This window comes from Enoplosus armatus, chromosome 20 (assembly GCF_043641665.1).
Source record: "Enoplosus armatus isolate fEnoArm2 chromosome 20, fEnoArm2.hap1, whole genome shotgun sequence".
Lineage (NCBI taxonomy): Eukaryota > Metazoa > Chordata > Actinopteri > Centrarchiformes > Enoplosidae > Enoplosus > Enoplosus armatus.
Genome location: NC_092199.1, coordinates 20,448,401 through 20,455,475, shown reverse-complemented (window position 1 = coordinate 20,455,475; position 7,075 = coordinate 20,448,401). Strand labels below are relative to the sequence as shown.

At 37.3% G+C, this 7,075-nt stretch overlaps 1 non-coding gene across 1 annotated transcript; it reads right to left on the bottom strand.

The window, feature by feature from the left end:
* Nucleotides 1-3,699: 3,699 nt before the first annotated feature.
* Nucleotides 3,700-3,771, bottom strand: trnah-gug (transfer RNA histidin (anticodon GUG)). The gene has a single exon. It is a non-coding gene; the product is annotated as a tRNA-His (tRNA).
* Between the last annotated feature and the right edge of the window lie 3,304 nt (nucleotides 3,772-7,075).

Sequence of the window (7,075 nt, the reverse complement as noted above, 5' to 3'; positions counted from 1 at the left end):
CATCATTTCCAGGTAAATGATATTCAATCTGTATTTCTGCAACAAATGCTCCAGATAATGTAGAGATCATTTGTATGGAGATCTGCTTTGTTTCAGAGTTTTAAAAGTTAAAAGGGGTCAATGTTCAGGGAAATACCTTTTTAATCTGTGTGGTCAAAATCATCATTTGTAGAATGAATTGTTCATTTTAATGTGACAGCAGATATTGTCTTAATTTAAAGTAATCCAAAAAACGATATGGAAAAAAAAACTTTTAGTTTTGAAGAAAGGGTTTAAAATGAAATGTAGGAAATCACTATCTGAGGAATCAGACTAGACAAAGTGAGGGAGTGTGGTACACCACTAAAGTAACATACAAATTCCAACGCCATGATATTAGTTACTGCTCTGTTCTATATTGTTGATGAGTTCAGTTTGACACCAAACATAGATTTGTCCACCTCTGCTGCATCAGTCTGAAAGAGATTTAACTGAACAAAGTTGACTTAATTCCTTATTGTTTTATTCCCCGCTCTCCATATCTCTAACAGGAAAAGGACAAGCGGGAGCGGGAGAGCAGCCCTGGAGCCCTCGAGGAGCCTGCAGGAAAAAAGTCCTGCTCCGAGAGGAGCTCCAGCCCCCAGCCTTCCTCCTCTGGCTCACAGGTGACCCCTGTGCAGCCAGAGAGGAGCTCCAGCCCCCACCTGTCCACCTCTGGTCCACCGGGTGGAGGACTGCAGGCCCTTGCCCAGCAGCAGGTGCGTAGTCCACCCCAAACACTCCTCTATCCCTATCTTAGTAGGCGTTTTGAGAGCACAGCATTTAACAGTAAAAGAAAATGTAAGTGATTTGTGAATGGTGTGCTGACCTCCATGATCTCCCTCAACCCAGGTGACCCCTGTGCAGCCAGAGAGGAGCCCCCAGCCGTCCTCTTCTGGGTCACAGCGGGCAGGACTGCAGTCCCTTGCCCAGCAGCGGGTGAGTAGTCCACCCTAAACACTGATACCAGACTTGTGAGTGGTCGTGGAGTTTCTGTCGGCCTCCACGGTCACCCTCAACCCAAATGTCTTGCCTCATTCTTCTGACCCGTTTGTTCCGATTTCTCCTCCGTCCATCTCTCTAACAGACTCGGGAACGGAGGCGGCGGTGGAGGCAGAGGCAGCAGGAGGCCAGACGCAGCCGACTGCGTGACGGGTACTTCGACGTCCAGGTCGTGTTCAGCGGACCCAGGCCCTCCGTCCGCATGCCCCGTTGGGTCCCACCCGCCACTGCCCAGGAGGTAATGGCCGAGGTTTTGGCGTGGTGGGACGACTCTCCACTCAGCCCGGAGATGTAAGTATGACCCCTCACAGGTAAAGGGGCCGGGCTGAGCAGGTAGAGTATAATTAGTGGCAATTCCACCGCCGCTCACACTTATTGTAAATAGTTCTTTCTTTTTTTTTTCCTACTGTCAAAAAAACAAACAAAAAAAAACAAAAAAAACCTTTAGTGATAAGATTATTATATTAAGCGATAAGTTAAGGTTATAGTTAAGTAGTATTAAGTTAAGGATATAGATAAGTGTTGATAAGACTTTAAATTCTTTTCTCTTTTCTTCTTTTAAAAACAAACAAAAAATGTGCGTAGTTGATAGTGTATTGATAAGTTTAGAGTGTATGTTAGTTATTTTTTTCTTTGATTTATTTTATTTAAATAAGTTTATTGTAAGATTATAAAAGAAGCAAAGGGCTTTAAGAGGGTCTCAAGGAAATGTTCCATTCAAATCCTTTTTTCCTTCTGTGTTTAGTTTTAATGAGTCAGAACAAGAGAAAGAAAATTTGAATCTGTTTTCATTATTTGGCTATTTTATTCATTCATATCTCAGTATATTAACTGACGAGCAGTTGAATTGAGCTGCTAGATTTGATCGACCAGTATTAGATTTGTTGTTAAATGTGTGTCTTAATATATCATGACATTGCAGTCACAGCAGGAAGCATATATTTGTCTGGAACATTTCCAAAGGGTTAGGGTTAGTGAGGGTGAGACCCTCTTAAAGTCCTTCACTTCTGTTGCTTTGTGGATATTCAAAGTTGATTAAAGAAATAATTAATATTTAAAATTGAACAAAAAATCCACAAAAGGATCCACTGTACATATATAATGGTCAGTCCTCTGACTCTCTTTTGGGTTAGGGTTATAACTAAATAGCGATAAGGTAAGGACATAGATAAGTAGAGCTGCAAAGTTTAGTCGATTAATCAATGAGTCGATCACCAGAAAATTGATTGGTAACTATTCATATTACTGATTCATTCAAATCTGATTATCTTTGAGTTTTTGACTGTTAGATGGAAAAAACAAAACATTTGAAGACGTCAGTTTGGACTCTGGAAAAATGTGAAGATCATTTTTCACTATTTTCTGGCATTTGATAGACCAAACGATGATTAATCGATTAATCAAGGAAATAATTGGCAGATTTATTGATGATGAAAATAATAAGTTGCAGCCCTTTTCAGATGAGTAATGATTAGTTTAGGCTGTAGATAAGTGATAAGTTTAGGATATAGATAAGTAGTGATAAGGCTTTCAAATCTTTTCTCATTTCTTTTTTAAAAACAAACAAAAAAAAATTGTGTCGTTGAAGTATTGATAAGTTTAGGATGTGTGTTAGGATTTAGATAAGTAACTTTTGTTTTTCTTTTAACCTTTATTTAAATAAGTACATTTTGAAATTGTAAAAGCAGTAAAGGGCTTTAAGAGGGTCTCAAGGAAATGTTCCATTCAAATCCTTTTCTAAATCTGTGTTCAGGTTATTATAATGACTCAAGAACAGGAGAAGAAATGTTCTTCTATATTCATTGTTTATAATGTCTAATTGATTTATTTACATCTCAGTCTGTGAACTGATGTGCAGTTAAAGCTAATTGTAATTTATGGACCAGTTTTAGATTGTTATTGTTTGTTATATTTGGATGGAACATTTCCAAAGGGTTAGGGTTAGGGAGGGTGAGACCCTCTTAAAGCCCTTTACTTCTTTTACGTTTGTGACTATTTGAAAGTTATTAAAAACACATTTTAAATTCTACAAATCTTTTAAAGGAGAGGATCCACTGTATATAAGTAATGGTTATTAAATGATTAATATTTAAAATTCGACCAGACATCCACAAAAGCATCCACTGTAAGGACATAGATAAGTAGAGCTGCAAAGTTTAGTCGATTAATCAATGAGTCAATCGCCAGAAAACGAATTGGCAACTATTTTTATATTTATGTAACATAAAAATATTATTATTATATATTTGATCAATCGTTCAAATAATTTTCAAAATAAAAAAGATTCCCTGGTTCCAGCTTCTGGAATGAGAGGATTTGCAGCTCTTCTCTGTTTCCTATCACTGTAAACTGAGTATGTTTGAGTTTCGGACTGTTAGATGGACAAAACGAGACATTTGAAGGCGTCACTTTTGAAAAATGTGGCGGCCATTTTTCACTGTTTTCTGGCATTTTATGGACCAAACGATTAATCGATTAATCAAGGAAATAATTGGCAGATTTATTGAGATGAAAACGATTTGTCAGTTGCAGCCCTTTAGATAAGTAATGATTAGTTTAAACAATAGTGATAACTGATAATAGATGTGATAAGTGTAAGATATAGATAAGTATTGATCACAATCAGAAATACTTTATTGATCCCTGGGGGGAAATTGTACAAATAGACAGAGGTCCACCTGCCGTGACCCGGATTCGAACCGGGGTTGCTGCGGCCACAACGCAGAGTACTAACCACTATACGATCACGGCTGGCCATAGTCACGCTTGATAAGGCTTTCAAATCTTATGTCATTTCTTTTTTTAAAAACAAACAAAATAAAATTGTCTGTTGTTGAAGTATTGATAAGTTTAGGATGCATGTTAGGATTTAGATAAGTAACAGTTTCTTTTTCAAACTTTATTTGAATAAGTAAATTGTGAAATTATAAATAGTAAAGGGCTTCAAGGGGGTCTCGAGGAAATGTTCCGTTCACATCCTTTTTTCCTTCTGTGTTTAGTTTTAATGAGTCAAGTACAAGAGAAAGAAAATATTAATCTGTTATCATTATTTGGCTATTTTACTAATTAATATCTCAGTATATTAACTGAGCAGTTGAATTGAGCTGCAAGATTTGATCGACCAGTATTAGATTTCCTGTTAAATGAATGTCTTATTATATCATTTCAATGCAGTCTGAACAGCAGGAAGCATGTATTTGTCTGGAACATTTCCAAAGGGTTAGGGTTAGTGAGGGTGAGACCCTCTTAAAGTCCTTTACTTCTGTTGCTTTGTGGATACTAAAAGTTGATTAAAGCAATAATTGATATTTAAAATTGAACAGAATATCCACACAAGGATCCACTGTACATAAGAAATAGTTAGTCCTCTGACTCTCTTTTGGGTTAGGGTTATAGTTGAGTAGCAATAAGTTAAGGACATAGATAAGTAGAGCTGCAAAGTTTAGTCGATTAATCAATGAGTTGATCACCAGAAAATTAATTGGCAACTATTCATATTACTGATTAATTCAAATCTGAATATCTTTGAGTTTTGGACTTTTTGAAAAATGTGAAGACCATTTTTCACTGTTTTCTGGCATTTTATAGACCAAATGATGATTAATCGATTAATCAAGGAAATAATTGTCAGATTTATTGATGATGAAAATGATTAGGTAGTTGCAGCCCTTTGGATAAGTAAAGATTAGTTTAGGATATAGTGTTAAGCGATAACAGATGTGATATGTTTCGATTATACTTAAGTAATTATAAGGCTTTTCTTCTTTAAACAACTGCTTTAAAACTAGAGCGCAGATGACGTATTGATATGTGTAGGATATATGTTTGGATTTAGATAAATGAAGATAGGTCGATATTTAAATAAGTAAATTGTATAAGAAGGAAAGGGCTTTAAGAGGGTCTCAAGGAAATGTTCCATTCAAATCCTTTTCTAAATCTGTGTTCAGGTTATTATAATGACTCAAGAACAGGAGAAGAAATGTTCTTCTATACTCATTATTTATAATGTCTAATTGATTTATTTACATCTCAGTCTGTGAACTGATGTAGAAGTTAAAGCTAATTGTAATTTATGGACCAGTTTTAGATTGTTATTGCTTGTTATATTTGGATGGAACATTTCCAAAGGGTTAGGGTTAGGGAGGGTGAGACCCGCTTAAAGCCCTTTACTTCTTTTACGTTTGTGACTATTTAAAATCTACTAATATCTACTAAAAGAAAGGATCCACTGTACATAAGTAATGGTTAGTCTTCCAACTCTCTTTTGGGTCAAAATCTTAAAGTGCACTAAATGCGTATTAATCTGAAGCTGAAAATAATCCCCACAAATGCTCCATTCACTGTTGTTTGAGTGATGTTTGTTCAAAACTACAGAGCACAGCTGTTTCAGGAGATCACTGAGCCCGTTTTTCAAAATAAAACTACATATTTGTGACTCATTTATAAAGATGTATTCTTCAGTAGGAACCAATGGGTTTGGGTTTGAGTGCCATATACAGAGCAGAGAAGTCAGACAGTACTGAGAGACGCACTAATGCATTGTTGGTGTGGGTCTTTTCATCAGATTTGTTTACAATAAGACAAATACATAATATCAGCAGGCTCATCCTTTAAAATATACAACAAAGAGTTTAAATGAAGGAAAGGGCTTCAAGAGGGTCTTTTGGCCATGTTCCTTTCAAATCCTGTTTAATTAGGATTAATGTCATTATCAATGTCTAATTGATTTGTTCCAACTCAGTATATTATATGTATAAATGTTGTATAACAACAGCAAACATATATTTGGATGGAACATTGTCAAAGGGTTCGTGTTAGGGAGGGTGAGACCCTCCTCAAGCTCTTTCCTTCTGTCACTGAGGCCCTGTTTAGACCTGCGTCCTGGGTGATCCGATCACAAGTGGACAGCTCCAAGTACGTCTGTGCACACCTGGCATTAACATGCGTCTCCAGTGACCACTTGTGATCGGATCTCACTTCCGTTGTTGTTTTAACTTGAATTTGATGAATTTACTGTTTATCAGACCACAAAACAAGCGGCCCAGACCACTTCCGAATGTGGTCTGAGCGATCTGATCTCAATGCGTCCTTGTTGCATTTACACCTGGTATTAGAGCTGTCCACTTGCGATCGGATCACCCAGGACGCATGTTTAATACCAGGTCTGAACAGGGCCTGAGTCATTAGAAGGAGTTCACCAGCAGAGCACACAGTTCAGATGCTTTAGTGGTTTAAACAGGTCAGTAATGGGAGCTGCTGGGGACGTCTCCACTCCACCACACCCTTCAACAAAAAGATTGATTTAAAACATCTTCCAGAAACAAAAAAAAAAAACACCATTATGTAAACAGGGGAAGTCATGAGCCTCCAAATCTTTATTTTCCTTCTTTTCATTCTTTCAAAAATAAAACAAATACAATGTTGACACTATAACAGAAGAAAAGGACTTCAGGAGGGTCTACTGGCAATATTTCAGTCCAACTGGTTTTCCTACACTGCCTAAGTTAATCAATAAGTTCCCATTCTGCACCACATTGGATTTGTATGTGATGCAATGACTCATTTCAGCCACTAGAGGTCAGCAGTGCACAGGTCTAAAGTGTTGGTCTGATCTGAATGTATTCATGTCACAGTCTGCACTCAGCTTGTCAAAGTCTGAGCCAATCTTTCATTTCTAGCTGTTTTTAGTAGTGAATGTCATCTGGATACTGAGCCATAGAACAGAATAAGAGGCTGAACAAGAAGCTCCAAGCATCGTCAGTCCCAGTCATTGTCACTGGTCACCAGTGGGAATGCTCATTAGGATAGAAAGGTGCATTTAGGGAATCATTCATAGACAGTAGTTCAGACAATGTAAACAAACCAAACAGGAAGCCAGTCATCACAACATTGCTCCATAGTTCCACCAGTGATCAGAGACTCCACAGGGTTCCTGTTATGGAGCTTGTATGACCACTTCAAAAAACTGTGCACTCCTGATCTCTTGTGGCTGAAACTTGTAGAACACACTTTGATTGAGCTGCTTTGCTCCCAGCTATTTCATACTGGTTCATAA